General features: G+C 49.1%; 1 protein-coding gene and 1 pseudogene across 1 annotated transcript in view; one reads left to right on the top strand and one right to left on the bottom strand.

The window, feature by feature from the left end:
- Positions 1-8,775: 8,775 nt before the first annotated feature.
- LOC133045492 (translation machinery-associated protein 7-like) lies at positions 8,776-9,158 on the bottom strand (annotated as a pseudogene).
- Positions 9,159-9,434: 276 nt separating this feature from the next.
- TAMM41 (TAM41 mitochondrial translocator assembly and maintenance homolog) overlaps positions 9,435-16,806 on the top strand; it is a 58,532-nt gene continuing 51,160 nt past the window's right edge. Inside the window, exons 1-3 of the mRNA XM_061128865.1 lie at positions 9,435-9,603; positions 14,916-15,000; positions 15,641-15,745. The gene's annotated coding sequence lies outside the window, so the exon portion shown is untranslated. The remainder of the gene's footprint in view (positions 9,604-14,915; positions 15,001-15,640; positions 15,746-16,806) is intronic.

Raw genomic sequence — 16,806 nt, 5'->3', positions numbered from 1 at the left:
CCAGAAGACCTAGAGGTAGCTACTTTTACTAGGTTCTTGTGAGTCCCTCTAGAGATATTTTAAGCATTTCCAGCATTCATGTGCTGTCCTTGACTTAGAATTAACCCCTTCCATTCCTATTCTCTGCAACCCTGAAAGGCAGCCTCTAACCCCAGATCCCACGCGACCTCCCAGGTGTGGCGAGTGTCTTCTCCCTCCCAGGTGTGGTGAGTGTGCCCCTGGGTCTGCACAAAACGATCTGGAGTGGAGCATGGCTTGAGTTTTAATAGTTCATCTTCTATTTAAATGTGTCCTAAAGAAAACAGACCAGTACATCCCACATAGAACTTCCCATCTGCTTAAAATGAGATTAAAATTTTAAAGTGTGCTGTGTTCAAGGTAAATAACGGGCAATCTGTAAAAAGGGTGAAACTGTACAGGGGGTGGGGGGACAGCTTGGAAGCTTGGAAATACTTGTGGCTGTTAACACGACCAACCCAGAGAGCACATTAAAAAGCAGAGACATTACTTTGCCAACAAAGGGCCGTCTAGCCAAAGCTATGATTTTTCCAGTAGTCATGTATGGATGTGAGACTTGGACTGTAAAGAAAGCTGAATGCCAAAGAATTGATGCTTTTGAACTGTGGTGTTAGAAGACTCTTGAGAGTTCCTTAGACTGCAAGGAGATCCAACCAGTCCATCCTAAAGGAGATCAGTCATGAATATTTAGTGGAGGGACTGATGCTGAAGCTGAAACTCCAATACCTTGACCACCTGATGCGAAGAACTGACTCATTGGAAAAGACCCTGACGCTGGGGAAGATTGAAGGCAGGAGGAGAAGGGGACGACAGAAGACGAGATGGTTGGATGGCATCACTGACTCGATGAACGTGAGTTTGAGCAAGCTCCGGGAGTTGGTGGACAGGGAGGCCTGGCGAGCTGCTGTCCATGGGGTCCCAAAGAGTTGGACAAGACTGAGCGACTGAACTGAACTGAACTGATTAATAGGCGGATCAAGACAGTGAGACCCGTGTTTGAGCCTAGAATGAGCCCACCTAGAGGCTGGTAGAGGAAGGCTGGGTTCCTGAGCTACGAGTCTCAGTCTTGGTTGAACATCGGAATCGCATGGGAAGCGTTAAAACCCCAGTGTCCAGGCTGCGTTCCAGATCAACCTGAGGGTGCAGACCCAGCGTTAGAATTCTTTAAGCCCCACCAGGGACAGGTGTGCGGTTCCTAGAGCTTCCCTGAGCCTCTCAGGAGAAGAGGATGTTGGGCGCCCCCTGCTGGCGGGAGGAGCTGCATTCTCCCACCCCGGTGGGATTTGCTGGGAGACTGCGTCTCAGCTACATGGGGGAGAGATTGGTCCCGTTTATGTAAGCTGTGCTCCGGGCTGCCTTTTCACAGTTAGCTAGAGGATGCTATTTAAAGCAGGAGGCTGGGAGGCACGTGGGAGGCCACTAGGTCTGGTGCATGGGCTCAGGACGCAGGCAAAAGACATGCCCCAAATTCTGATCCTCAAAGTGCCACAAAGGCCAAACAAAAATAGGAGCGGAAGGCAGAGGCCAGACAGCACGGGGGCGTGGAGGAGGCTCTAATTAAAGTGCTTAATACACTTGATGATAGTTAATTTTTCTCCCGGCTAAAAGCTTACCCATTCCTGTGCTCTGGCATTTCTGCTTATGAAGTTGAAGGTCACGCATAATTCAGCGATTCATCCATTCTACAAATGTCTCCTGGGCCAGGCCCTTTGCAAATATAATAATGGCCACACATATTGAGCGCTTACTTTGTGTCAGGAGCTGTTCTATGCGCTTTGCACATGTTAACTCATTTGATCCTCGTACAATCAATCCTACGTGAAAGTGCTAGTTGTTCAGTTGTCTCTGACTCTCTGTGACCCCGTGGACTGTAGCCCGCCAGGCTGCCCTGTCCATGGGATTCTCCAGGCAAGAATACTGGAGTGAACTGCCATTTCCTACTGCAGGGGATCTTCCCCACGCAGGGACTGAACCTGCGTCTCTTGCATCTCCTGCATTGGCAGGTGGGTTCTTTCCCGCGCAGGTGGCATTGCGCCACCTGGGAGGTCTGAGTAGGAGTCAGCTAGGTTGACGGTGGTTGGGAGAAAAGGGAAGGGCCACTTCAGGCCACACATTCAATTTCTGAGTCCTGCAACAAACACTTACTGAGGCCCGCTTTGAGCGTGGTTAGGGGCTGGGATGCGGCAGCAAACAAGGCCGAGTTGCTACCACGAGTGGCTGGCATCCGAGAGGGAGGCCAGCAGTAAACACGCGCATATTCAGAGGAGATGAAGGAAGCGAGCGCCGGGCACAGGCAGCGGCCAGGGGGTCAGTCAGGGTGCGCGTGAACAGCCAGCAACAGGGGAGACGGCCGAGGCTCCCTGAGTGCAGAGAGGAGGCCAGCGGGGCCCGGTCTGGGGTGAGCACCCCCTTCAACTCTGCACCGTGTGGGTGCCCCCCCCGCCTCCCCCGCCAAGCCGGCTCCTGGCCACGGTCTGGGAAGTGCTGCTGTGATGGTGTGGTCAGGGTGAGGCGATGTTAGTGCCGGGTGTGAAGGAGGTGAGGGCCGGGCGTTTAGGAATCCGGGAGAGGAGTGTTTCCCGACTGGGACCAGCAAGGGCAGCTTCCTGGGGGGGGGGGGGGGGGGGGGGAGCACCCTCCCCCTGTGAGGGCAGGAGCTGCGGCACCCCCGCCCCCCAACCCCTTCCGGCAGCGGAGGGGAGAAGCGGGCACATTCTAGATCCACTGGGTGGCAAAAGCCAGCCGGACTTACTGGTGGGTTGGGAGTGAGGTGTCGGAGAGAGGGGTCACGACCTCAAGACTTTGGGCTGGAACACCTGGTGAGTGGAAGTACCATGGACCGCCACGGACAGGCTGCGGTCAGAGCCGGTTTGGGGGTGGGGGTCTCCGAGAGAACAGAACCCGTGAGCTCTGCTGAAGGCGCAGGGCTGGTCCAGAAGGCGCTGTGCGTCCTGCCGTCTGCGCTCATCAGCTGCTCAGCTGAGCCCCCGCGAGAGAAAGGGGGCTCACGTTCAGCAGTGCAGGGGCTTGGTTCGGGGAGCGCGAAGGGGGCTGACTCTCCCGCCCCAGGTCGCTGGGGTGCTCACCCGCCTCTGATGGACAGCAAGGGGCGGCCTCGGAAAGCAAAGGATGGAGACCCGCGGAGCCCCACTGGCAAGGCAGGAGGGCTGCATGGCTCTTATATGGTCGTATGGCGCCTCCTGGTGGCTGGATAGGCTCCTCGCAGCCCTCTGCTCACCCTGCGCGCACAGCCCGCAAAAAGAGTTGTTCAGTCACTGAGTCCTGTCCTACGTTTTGCGACCCCATAGACTGCAGCACGCCAGGCTCGTCTGTCCTTTACTGTGTCCCAGAGTTTGCTCAGATTCATGTCCATTGAGTCGGCGATGCCATCCAACTATCTCATCCTCTGTCGTCCCCTTCTCCTCCTATCCTCGATCTTTCCCAGCATCAGGGTCTTTTCCAATGAGTCAGTTCTTCGCATCAGGTGGCCAAAGTATTGGAGTTTCAGCTTCAGCATCAGTCCTTCCAATGAATATTCAGGAGTGATTTCCTTTAGGATGGACTGGTTGGATCTCCTTCCAGTCCAAGGGACTCTCAAGAGTCTTCTCCAACACCACAGTTCAAAAGCATCCATTCTTTGGTGCTCAGCCTTCCTTATGGTCCAGTTCTCACAACAAAAAGAGTATCCACTGTGAAAAGACCTCCCTTCAACCCAGCTCCCCCTCCCCAGAGGCAACTGCAGCTGGAATTTGTTTCCTTCCAGAGACTCGGCCTGCATCTCTTACAGCGACCCTTACCAAGGGTTCACTCTGTGCCAAGCACACGCGGTGTCTTTGTCCTCCGCCTCTCTTCCCGACACAGAAGCCGAAAGTCAAATCCTGTTCCTCTCGTACTGCAATCCTTCCCCCTTCCCCCCACCTCACTCAGAGTAAAGGCAGAAGCCGCCGTAACAGCCATGATGTGCCCTCTCCCCTTGGGCCCGAGGATCTAATTCCTATAACTCCCTTGCTCCCCGTTTCAGCCCCACTGGCCTCTTTGTTGTGTGGTGTTTAGTTGCTAAGTCGTGTCTGACTCTGCGACTCCATGGACCGTAGCCCTCCAGGCTCCTCCGTCCATGGGATTTCCCCGGCAAGAAAATTGGAGTGGGTTACCATTTCCTTCTCCAGGGACCAGCCCCTTTAGATTTTTTAAACTATGGTAAGCATATACATTATATTTATTATTTTGACCCTTTTTAAGTTTACAATTCGGTGGCATTAAATACAGTCACAATTTAGGGTAACTAGCAGCACTACCTATGCCTAAATATTTTCACCATCCCTCCACAAATCTGCCCTCATGAAACTCCCCTCTCCTTCTCTGGTAACGTCTATTCAACTTTCTGTCTGTAAACTAGCTTGCAAGTGCAGTCATAGAGTATTTGTCCTTTTGTGTCCGACTTACTTCATTTAGCATGATGAAAATGGTCCACCCATGTTACAGCATATGTCAAAACTCCGTTCCTTTTCATGACCGAATAATATTCCACCACACGCCTAGAACACACTTTGTTTGTCCAGACAACCACTGATGGACACTTGGGTACTTCCCACTTTTTTGGTTTCTGGGCGCAATGCTGCTATGAACACAGGTGTTGGCCTCATCACTCTTTTTTCCACCTGCCAGGCATACCCTGCCTTAAGGACTTGGCATGGACTGTTCCCTTTGCCTGGACTGTTTTACCCCAGGGGATCCACATAGCTCATTCCTCACTGTCTTCAGGTCTTTCTTCAAACTGTGCCTATAGTCAGCCTACTCCCAGCCCCCTACTAAATCCTGTGACCTGGCCCTCCCCATCTCCTTTATCTTTTTTCTATAGCATTCACCACTTTCCAACATATCACATAATATACTTACTTAGTATATACGTATTGTCTAGAGTCTATGTCTCTCCAGCTCCAGGAGGGCGAGAACCAGGGTCAGTTTGGTGTATCTCGGGCAATACACGCATACACAGTTTATTGAATGAACTTAAAATTGCAACCCTAAGTCAATTCTGAGTTACACATTTTAAACTGGAGACACAAGTCTTGTTAGATTCTTTGCACTCCAAACTCTCTTAAATGCCTCAAATACTTCAGGTACCACATGTTATACAGATTGCTTCAATTCTGGGCTGAAATGAGGATTAACTTCTCAACTGGCCGAGCACACGTATCTCTGGAGAAGCAGGTCAGAGGAGTGAGCTCTGAATCTGCACATGACCGGTGTGAATTTTTCTCCGAACCTGAGCAGTGTGTTGACTTTGATTCTCTCCTCTGTCCCTGGGAACACAGCTCGGGCTGTGTATATCACCGTCGAGGGGTCGAGTGGGAACAGGGGTTGGGTGGGCGGCCAGCCCCTTTGGCTAAATCCAGGGCTTGAGTGCTGGCACAGGGTTCCATCTGCTGAGTGAGCAGGGGTTGCGGGGGGTCTTTCTCATTCACTGAAGGTCCCTCTGGCCTCTGGGTGGGTGGTAGCCTTGCCTGGTCAAAGGCGATGCCAGTCCGTGACCTGCAAATCGGGCAGCCTTGCAGCTCACCTGCCCTCAGGTCAATTCCTTATTTTCTATTTTTCAGGACCGCAGAGGCTGCTGCTCCCCACCCCCACCCCCACCCCCCTGCACCCCATCACATTCACCGAAGTATGGTTCCTATCTGATTCAGTCCTGAGCTCCCGCCTGGCAGGGCCGTGACACCCAACAATATTTCCATGAACCAGCTTGGACTCATACCTCCCGTGGCAGGATCTGACTCAGCCTGACACCAACTGCCAAGGCATTTGAATGGCAGCTTCCCTTCCTCTTTATTGAACAAACATTTACTCAGTCCTTCCTAAGCGCTGGGCACTCTTCCAACACTTTCCAAATGCTGACCTCTTTAATCCTCCAACCTAGAAGGGAGGTACGACCATGGTCCCATTTTAATGATGAGAAAAACTTAAAAGTCTGGAGAATCTATGCGACCCACCTGAGATCAAACAGCTCCTGGACTGGGATTCAAACCTGGGTCCCCTGGTTCTGGCAGTGGGTAATCACAATGCTTCACTCTGCCTTTACTTAAAAAAATTTTTTTTAATTTAATTAAATTTATTTATTTGGCTGCGCCGGATCTCAGTGGCAGCACGTGGGGTCTGGTTCCCTGACCAGGAAGTGAACCCGGCCCCCGGCGTTGGGAGCGCAAAGTCTTAGCCACGGGCCACCCCGGAAGTGCCAGTTTTTTCCTGTCTTTCTTTTACTTGCTTCCCTCCCTTTCTGCCCCTTCCTTGCCTCTGCTTCCTTCCTTCCTGACCCCGAGCAGCTGCCATCTGCCTCCCCTGGACACCACCCAGCCTGGCACAGTCTCTGCCAGCTCCTCCGTCATCACGGCCGGTTCCCGGTGCCAGCGGACAGGGAGTGCCAGCCTCCACCCCGCCTGCCGCCCGCTCCGCCTCGCAGCGGCAGGTGGCAGAGGCCCGGAGCCGGGGCCGGGGCCAGCCTGGAGGGAGGCCAGGCCTGTGAGGAGCTGCGTGACGTGCCCACACCCGCCCCTGACGTCCGGTGCCCGCCTCGTGAGCTCCGTGCCCCGCTCAGCGGCTTCACAGTGACGCCAAGTCAGCCTCTGCTCCCGGGGAGGCGCTTCGACAGTAGGGACCCTGCCGCTCTTGTGAGTATCACCCTGTCTAAATGATAGAATGGCCCGCAAAAATCACGATGGTTGAAAAACAGGTTCATCGCCTGACCCCAGACACAATCCTGCCTAGGGGCATAGCTTGCGCTGGGACTCCCGTGACCCCTGGACATGAAATGCGGTGTTTTCCTTCCCCAGTGCTGGCTGCCAGGATCTAAGGGAGAGGCCAGTGACATGCACAGATCTGGGTCTCTTGCTCTGCTTCTGACCCCCTGGCAAGTCTCTTCCTGGTCCGTGTGGGTACAGGAGGGGCAGTCCCTGTCCATGCCTCATGCAAAAAAAAAAAAAAAAAAAAATGTGGCCTTCAGGTTGAAAACATAAAAGAGGTTTGGAACCCTTTTTATCTGTACAGATGGGAAAACCGAGACCAAGAAAGGGGATGGAACTCGCTCCAAGTCACAGAGTAACATGCAGTCAGGGCTAGTTCCCAGGTCTCTAGACACCTAGCTTACTGCGCTTTCACTGGGGTGGTGGTATTCAGTCGTTAAGTCGTGTCGACACTTTGCGACCCCATGGATTGCCGCACGCCAGGCTTCATCTGTCCTTCACTATCTCACTGAGTTTGCTCAGACTCATATCCTTTGAGTCAGTGATGCCATCCAACCATGTCATCCTCTGTCATCCCCTTCTCCTCCTGCCCTCAGTCTTTCCCAGCATCAGGGTCTTTTCCAGTGAGTCGGCTCTTCTCATCAGGTAGCCAAAATATTGCAGCTTCAGCTTCAGCATCAGTCCTTCTAATGAATCTTCAGGGTTGAATTCATTTAGGATTGACTGGTTTGATCTCCTTGCTCTTCAATAGACTCTGAAGAGTCTTCTCTAGCACCACAGTTTGAAAGCATCAGTTCTTCCGCATTCGGCCTTCCCTGGTGGCTCATATGGTAAAGAATCCGCCTGCAATGTCTGAGACCTGGGTTTGAACCCTGAGTTGAGAAGATCCCCTGGAGAAGGGAATGCCAACCCATAGTGCTCTTGCCTGGAGAATCCCCATGGCAGAGGAGCCTGGCGGGCTACAGTCTCTGGGGTTGCAAAGAGTCGGACACGACAGAGCGACTGAGCCCCGCAGCCTTCTTTATGGGGCAACTCTCACATCCATACATGACCACTGGGAAAACCATGGCTTTGACCACATGGACCTTTGTCAATAAAGTGATGTCTCTGCTTTAGAATACACTGTTTAGGTTCGTCATAACTTTTCTTCCAAGGAGCAAATGTCTTTTAATTTCATGGCTGCAGTCACCATCTGCAGTGATTTTGGAGCTCAAGAAAATAAAGTCTGAAACTGTTTCCACATCTATTTGCTATGAAGTGATAGGACCAGATACCATGATCTTATTTTTTTGAATGCTAAGTTTTAAGCCAGCTTTTTCACTTTCCTCTTTTACCTTCAAGAGGCTCTTTAGTTCCTCTTTGTTTTCTGCCATTAGCGTGGTATTATCTGCATATCTGAGGTTGTTGATATCTTTCCCGGCAATCTTGTTTCCAGCTGGTGATTTATCCAGTTTGGCATTTCACATGAGGTACTCTGCATCTAAGTTAAATAAACAGGGTGACAATATACAGCCTTGACGTACTCCTTTCCCAATTTTGGACCAGTCTGTTGTTCCATCTCCGGTTCTAACTGTTGCTTCTTTGTCTGCATATGGATTTCTCAGGAGGCAGGTCAGGTGGTCTGGTATTCCCACCTCTTTAAGAAATTTCAACAGTTTGCTGTGATCCACCCAGTCAATGGCTTTAGTGTAGTCAATGAAGCAGAAGTAGATGTTTTATTGGAATTCCCTTCCTTTTTCTATGATCGAACAGATGTTAGCAATTTGATCTCTGGTTCCTCTGCCTTTGCTAAATCTAGCTTCTACATCTGGAAGTTCTTGGTTTATGTACTATTAAAGCCGAGCTTAAAGGATTTTGAGCATGACTTTGCTACCATGTGAAATGAACACAATTGTGAGGTAGTTTGAACATTCTTTGGCAATGCCCTTCTTTGAGATGGGAATGAAAACAACTATACTGTGCCCCTCTTTGCCCGAAATGTGCCCATGGTATCTAATTTTCTTTCTTTCTTCTTCTTTTTTTTTTTTTTTTTTACAAAAGTTTATTCTTAAATGTACAATAGGTTCCAAGACAACACATCATTCTAGCTATAGGCGGCAACAGATATCATGGCAGGGAATCCAGGTGTTTAAACAGGAATGGAACTAAGTGTCATCACTGCCTCAGGTGCGAGGGAACAGCTTACTTTTTGCCAGATTTCTTAATTCCACCAGTGGCCAGGGGGCCTTTCCCCGCGGCCTTTGCTTTTAGCTCCTGGAGTTTCTTTTGCTCCTCCTTCTGCTTCTGCTTGAATGCCTTATCTCGTCCATCTCCTTGGCTTGCTTCTTGGGCTGCTTCAGGGGCTTCTTCTTGCCACCTTCACGGCCCGACATGGCGCCTGCCGCCCCTTCCCCAGACCCTGCCACCGGAAGCCTAATTTTCTTAAAGAGAACTCTAGTCTTTCCACACCTTTGTTTTCCTCTATTTCTACGGATTGTTTATTTAAGAAGGCATTGTTATTTCTCCTTGTTATTCCTTGGAACTCTGTGTTCAGATGGGTCTATCTTTCCATTTCTCATTCCCCTATCGCAAATTATTTTGAATTGCCTCTCACTAATGATTGCTTTTCTTGTGTTTCAGCAAAATCATCAACGCAGCAACACATTCTGCCTACGCTCAGCTCGTGAAATTTGCTTCGTGAACGGGGGTTCTTTACTGAACTGTTTCTGATGACCAGCCCTGGACATTTCTGGAGGCAGGGGGTCATTTCCAGGGCCCCAGCGTCTATGAGTATCCGGTGCCCAGAAGCGGTGGTTTTCAAGGTGTTGTTACAGGACGTGTCCACAAGGCGGCAGCACGTTTCCGTTTCCAGGTCTGGTGGGCGGCAAGCAGAGCCTTAAAAGAAGACTTCCCTGGGCGGTAGAGGAGGGTGGGCAGGGCGAGAAGACACAGCCGAGGGCTTGTGCTCCTTGCTGTTTCCCCGGACGTGTCCCACCCCCGACCCATGCCGAGCCCTGGCAGACCGCTCCGCTGAGGACGCTGTGGCTCCTAGGTGGGGCGACGGCTCCGTGCAAGGAGGCCGGAGCGGGGATTCCACCGGCGTGAGAGTTGCACACCAGGTGACTTTCCCAAGCTCTTCCATCCCAGAGCGTGCGCTGGTCTTTGGATGCAGGAGGTTTCATGGAGCTTTCAGGAGGTGCGCCTGGATCGGGAGATGGTGGTCACGGTCACAGGGGACCAGACACTCCAGGACTCAGGGGGGCTCGTTTGCTGGCCGGTCCTCCCCGGCTGTCTCAGCTGGCCCAGAGTCCAGGCTGGGGGGCCCCAGGCTGCTCAGGCCCCAGAGAGGTGACACAAGCCTGCTCAAAGGGGCTTCAGGGAGATAACGACATTTCTGTTGGTTTTGTTTTGGGTTGTTTTGTTTTCTTTTTCACCCCACTTCTTTCTAGTCTGAAGGGTTTATGTTAGATTGGAATGGAGTTCATTTACAACGATGCGTTTCTTTGGGGCTTCCAGCCACCCGATTCCGTGACACCTAAACATGGGTGTATTCCTTGTTGATTTCTTTCTCCCTTCAGGTTACTGGAGTGTGTGGGCTAGAGCAGCCTCTGCAGTGGAGGGGGTCCTTTCTGATCGTCTATGGGTCTCTTAGTGCACACCTCTTACCCTCAGACACCTCTTGTATGCTTCTCCCCGCCCTTTGTGCTTCCGTAGACATCCCTTTGGGTTCTGGGCCCCGGAGTCGGTTTTTCTTTCCTAAATGAGTTCATTTGTGTCAGTCTTTGGATTCTGTCTCTAAGTGACATCAGAAGGTGTTTGTGGTTCTATGCCAGCGGCCCTTCACTTTATGTGACCCCCTCCAGGTCCATGCATTTTTCTGTGTTTTCTGCAGAAGGCATGTTTCTTTCCTGATTTTGGCAGAGTAATATCCCACTGTGTGGATGAACCAGATTTTCTTGAAGCATCTATATGCTGACAGACTTTTTTGTTGCTTCCAGGTCTTACCTTGTAAATGATGCTGCATGTTGGTTGGGTGAGTGTGTCTTTTTGAATGAAGGTTTCTTTTTAATTGTTATTTTTTCGTGTAGAGGCCCAGGAGTGTGATCGCGGGCTTCACTGGTAGGTGCCTTTTTAATTTTGAAGGGGCCCTTCCTCCCGTTCTCCATCGTGGCTCTTAGCAATTGACGTTGGAGAAAATGGTGAAGGGGGGTTCCCTCTCCTCCGTGCCCTCCCTGGAATGTATTCTTTGTCGACCTTGGTTGATCTGCTTCCTGACTGGTGTGAGTTGATACCTGGTGGTGATTTGATTTCCCTTTCGCAGTAGTTGATAAGGGCAAGCCAGTGGTTTTCATGCAAAAATTGAAAACACACAGTGGGCGTCCAATCGCCTCTTCACCTTTGCTTTATGCAAAGCGGCTGTGTTTTGAATTGTTTTTAACTACAACCCCGGATATAGTTAAAATCTGAATACCCAGATTTAACTGCAACTGGGTCTCTGGGGACTTGTACTGTCCCCCAGGCCTCGGGGCTCAAGTCTGGTCAGGCTCCAGGGCTGTGACAGAAGCCCAGGTCACCGAGGACTCAGGGGAAGAGCTGTGACATCTCTTTTCTTTGTAATTTCCCCTCTTCATTTGAAGTTTACATATTTTCCGGTGGGAATAGAGTTCGTTTCCAATATTGTGCTTCTTTGGGGTGTCGGGCACCCTAATTCTGTTACCCATGTACCAAGATGTATTGCATTTCAGGTTTCTTTTTCCATACAGGTCGTTAGAGACGGTTGATCGGAGTCCCTGATGCTGGACAGTTGGTCCTCCTGACTACTTTACATATGCTGGTGGAGATTTGTCAGCCCCAAACTCCTAATTCGTCTCTCCTACCAGCTGTTTCCTTCTGTAACTGTTAGTTTTTGTTGGTGGTGGGTTTTTTTCCTGGGCCTGGACTTTGGTTTCTCCTCGGTCAACTGATCCGTTTGTATCCATTTTCCACGGCCTGTCTAAGGGACATCACAGGTTATTTGTTGTTCTGTGACTGAGGTCCTTCACTAAGTATGATCAAAGTCAGGTTCATCCGTCTTGTTGCAGAAGGCAGTGTTTTATTTCTCTTTTTGGCTGACTGAGAGTCCATTGCATCTGGGTGCCATGTCTTTTTGACGCATTCATCTGTCCATGGACATTTTTGTTGCCTGCCGGTCCTGGTGATTGCAAATGATTCTGCAGCGACCGTTGGTTGAGCCTTTGCTTTGGCAATCCAGGTTTTTCTTTGCGTATAGTTTCAGGAGTGTCATTGCCAGGCCCATTGGTAGAGATCAATTTGTATTTGTATTTTACTTTCTCTCGCGGAAGTGACCTTCAGGCCTTTCTCCACCGTCGCTCCTGCACTTACCTTCCCCAAACGACCCTTGGATAGGTCCCTTTCCCCTGGGCCCTATCCTGCTTTGATTCTCTGTCCCCATTTTTCCTGATCTCCTCTCTAATGGCTATGAAATGGTATCTGGTTGAGATTTCCATCTGCCTCTCCCTAATGATTGCTTTTCTTGTGCTTAAGCAAAATCACCACCTCAGCAACACTTCTTTCGACCGTCAACCTCTTTAAATTTGCTTCGTGAACGGGGGTTCTTTATTGAACTGTTTCTGATGACCAGCTCTGGACATTTCTGGAGGCAGGGGGTCATTTCAGGGCCCCAGACTCTATCAGTACCCAGTGCCCAGAAGCGGTGGTTTTCAAGGTGTTGTTACAGGGCGTGTCCACAAGGCGGCAGCACGTTTCCGTTTCCAGTCTGGGTGGGCGGCAAGCCGAGCCGTAAGAGAGGCCTTCCTGGGCGGGAGAGGAGGGTGGACAGGGCTAGAAGACACAGCCGAGGGCTTGTGCTCCTTGCTGCTTCCCCGGACGTGTCCCACCCCCGACCCATGCCGAGCCCTGGCAGACCGCTCCGCTGAGGACGCTGTGGTTCCCAGGTGGGGCGACGGCTCCGTGCAAGGAGGCTGCAGCGGGGATTCCACCGGCGTGAGAGTTGCACACCAGGTGATTTTTGCAAGCTCTTCCATCCCAGAGCGTGCGCTGGTCTTTGAATGCAGGAGGTTTCATGGAGCCTTCAGGAGGTGCGCCTGGATCAGGAGATGGTGGTCACGGTCACAGGGGACCAGACACTCCAGGACTCAGGGGGGCTCATTTACTGACCCGTCCTCCCCGGCTCTCTCAGCTGGCCCAGAGTCCATCCTCAGGGCCCCAGGCTGCTCAGGACCCAGGAATGTCACAAAAGCCTGGTCATTGAGGAGTCCTTGTAATATATTTTCATTTCTTTTATTTTTAGATTTAATTTGTATTTTTAAGTTGGAATATAGTACTTTATCATGCTGTATTTCTTTTGAGTGTACAAGAACCTGACTCACTTATACATACACACATAGCTATCTTTTCAGATTCTTCTCCCCTATAGGTTATTACGGAGTGTTGAGTAGAGTTCCCTGCGCTATGCAGTAGGTGCTTGTTGATTATCGATTTCATGCATATTACTATGTTTACATTAATCCCAACCTCCTAGTTTATTCCTGCCCCCTACCCCTGCTTTTCCCCTTTGGGAACCAGGAGTTTGTTTTCTAAGTCTGTGAGTCTGTTTTGTAAATGGGTGCATGTGTATGGATACTTCGACTCCACTCGTAAGCGGTATCGCAGGCTGTCTGTCCGTCTCTGACTGACTACACTTGGTATAATCACCTCTAGGTCCATCAGTGTCGCTGCACATGGCATTATTTCATCCTTTTTATGGCTGAGTAATATTCCATTGTATATCTGTAGCACACCTTTAGCCATTCATCTGTCAATGACCATTTACGTTGCTTCCCCGTCTTGGCTGCACAAGGCATATTAATATACTAATGCTCTGAGAAATCCCACAGCAAAGCAATCTGTTTGCATCTGCTTAATCTGATTTCCCAAACGCGGGTGCCCATGGAATTTTTTTTCATATCACTCCAAATGCTAATTCAATGAGACCCACTTTGAGACATCCTGCTCTACACCAAGTCTAGACTGCAGATTCTGGTGCCTGAAAATAGTCTAGGAATGCTCTAATTAATGCTTTCTTCTCCTACTAAGTTCTTTGCCCATTTCAGTTCAGTTCAGTTCAGTCACTCAGTCATGTCTGACTCTTTGTATCCCCATGGACTGCAGCATGCCAGGCTTCCCTGTTCATCACCAACTCCCAGAGCTTACTCAAACTCATGTCCATTGAGTCGGTGATGCCATCCAACCATCTCATCCTCTGTCATCCCCTTCTCCTCCTGCCTTCAATCTTTCCCAGCATTAGGATCTTTTCCAATGAGTCGGTTCTTCGCATCAGGTGGCCAAAGTATTAGAGTTTCAGCTTCAGCATCAGTCTTTCCAATGAATATTCAGGATGGATTTCCTTTAGGATGGACTGATTTGATCTCCTTGCAATAAAAGAGTCTTCTCCAACACCACAGTTCAAAAGCAACAATTCTTCGGCACTCAGCTTTCTTTACGGTCCAACTCTCACATCCATACATGACTACTGGAAAAACCATAGCTTTGACTAGACAGACCTTTGTTGTTAAAGTAATGTCTCTGCTTTTTAACATCCTGTCTAGGTTGGTCATAGCTTTTTTTCCAAGGAGCAAACGTCTTTTAATTTCATGACTGCAGTCACCACCTGCAGTGATTTTGGAGCCCCCCAAAATAAAGCCTCTTACTGTTTCCATTGTTTTCCCATTTATTTGCCATGAAGTGATAGGACCAGATGTGATCTTCGTTGCCCATTTAATTTCTCCCAAAATTCAGGGCTGGTTTTACAGGAGTTAAAGTAGACAGTTGCTGATTCGCTTGAAATTCAGGAACAGTAGATGATGATGATATCGACAAATGCATACACAGTCATCACTACATGTCAAGTATTTTTCTAAGAAGTTTATGCACATTAACCAGTTTAGTCATCATGACTACCCTGTGAGGTAAGCACTGCTATTATGCCCATTTTATAAACATGGAAACTGAGGCTCAGAGCTACTTGCTTGAGGTCACACAGATAGTGGCTGAGCTAGGATTCAAACCAGGCGATCTGGATCCAGGGTCCAGACTCTTGACCACCATATTATACTCCCTCTCAGATGAGACAGTTGCTTTGGTTCCCTGAAATTCTATTATTCATTCATTTCTTCAATATTATAGGAGACTGTCCTCTTCCAGAACTTCATTGGAAAAACTCAGGGCCAAGAAACTTTCCCAGAAATCGTGAAGAGCTGTCTTAACACAGGTATGGTCCAGACCACCTCGCGTTTTGCTGTAATCGCTTTGCATACGCATCTATGACATTCTCAATTGCAGAAACTTTGTTTCAGGCACTGTGCTGGGCATTAAATGACAGGCATGTGAATGAGATATGGTCCCAGAGCTCGGAGAGTTCCCGAGGCTTTTGTAACTGTTCTTGATAGACACATTTGAAATTTAATACCAGGGCTGGAGAGCTACAAGCTTAAAGCTCTAAGAGCAAAGGGTTATATGTGAGCACAGAGGACAGAACAATTACTTCTGATTAGAAGAGGGTGATATTTGAGCTGAGGGTAAAGGAAGATTTCAATAGGAGAATGAATGAGTGAATTCCTTAGGAAAAGAAATGGTTTGTGTTATTTTTATGGTACAAAAATGAGAAGAATTAGACTTGGCGCTGTATTCACAGGGACTGGCCTTAGTCCTGCAACTTCAAGCAAATCATTTTTCTGCATAGCAGTTTATCCATCTGTAAAATTGGACTAGTAACCACTCATTTCCCAGGATTTGTTTTAAGACTTAAATAAAGCTATGTCTGGAAAAGTTCTTTGCTTGAAATGCTAAGTGCCATAAAGATATTAGGTATAATTATGCTTCTTAATTTCTCTTGTACTTTGTCTCTTAAGGATTCAGTACAATGCAGAACATTACTGAGTGCTTGTTCAGAGGCAGACACCATTCTCTGTACTTCCTGGATACTGTTTCATTGGCCGTCCCAACAATCCTATAAGGTAGGTCATATCCATATGCCCATTCTCCAGATGGGGAAAAGAGGGCATAGAGAGCTTCAGCTGCCTTGCTCAGGTCACACAGCTCTTAACTACTGGGGCCCCAGATAGTACCTCAGCACCCCTGATCAGAGACTAAAGATGCGTTAAAGATGACGTTAGTCTGGCCCACTTAGAACACATCAGCCAGCTGAGAAGGGATGGATGTGGCAGGGTGACCACCTCTGAGGACACAGTCATCAAGACCCCTCTCCTCCAGTTCCATCAGTAGATCAGCTGAAAGTAGGATAAATTATAAGGATCACAGAACTTGGTTTTTCTTTTCCCAAACATTTTATGTCCTTGACCTTAAACACTGATTATAAGAAAAGCCAAGGCATAAAAGTTATAGAGATTTCACAGGGCTTTTTAGAAAATGAAATAGGCGAACATCCTCCTGGTGAAACCTAGCCTGACAAGGTCACCGTTAAGCAGTCCAAAGCCAACAGCCTGGATGAATCAGAAAAAATGAGGCCCAACATTCAGTCAAATCAAGTGACATTTATCTGTATTTTTAAATGGCTCTCTAATGCTTTTATTTCCTTGGTATAAGAGTTCCAATAGGACCCTAAAGCAATTGGGGCTTTTTAATAGCTTTTAGCTTAGCAAGCCATGGTCATTTAAAGAGAAGTGGAGGAGCTGCTAGGAGGAGGGAGATTTCTGCTGAAGAAAACGAAGGTGTTCTGGGCCCACTGCTTCTGCCTCTTTCTGGAGAGAGGCGAAATGCACACAGGAATGTGATGGAACTTTCCAGCTGGTGATTTTGCATTATCAGGAAGGAAAGCGTTTATGAAAATGAAAATTACTGATAATTATGTGTGAAAGCCCGCAAGGGAGAAAAATGCAAAAACATTTCAGAATCTTTATTTATATCCAGAGCTGAAGCCCGTTTGGTGGGAGTGTGAATTGGTCCAATTTTTTGGAAGGGACTTGTTAATGTCCTGACACTTGGACCTGGCAAGGTCCCGTCTGAAAATCTACTTTTTAGCAAGACTTAACACATACCAAAGGTCTGTGTACAAGGA

Source organism: Dama dama, chromosome 24 (assembly GCF_033118175.1).
Source record: "Dama dama isolate Ldn47 chromosome 24, ASM3311817v1, whole genome shotgun sequence".
Lineage (NCBI taxonomy): Eukaryota > Metazoa > Chordata > Mammalia > Artiodactyla > Cervidae > Dama > Dama dama.
Note: the sequence above shows the minus strand (reverse complement) of the source record. Positions and strands in the feature narration are given on the sequence as shown.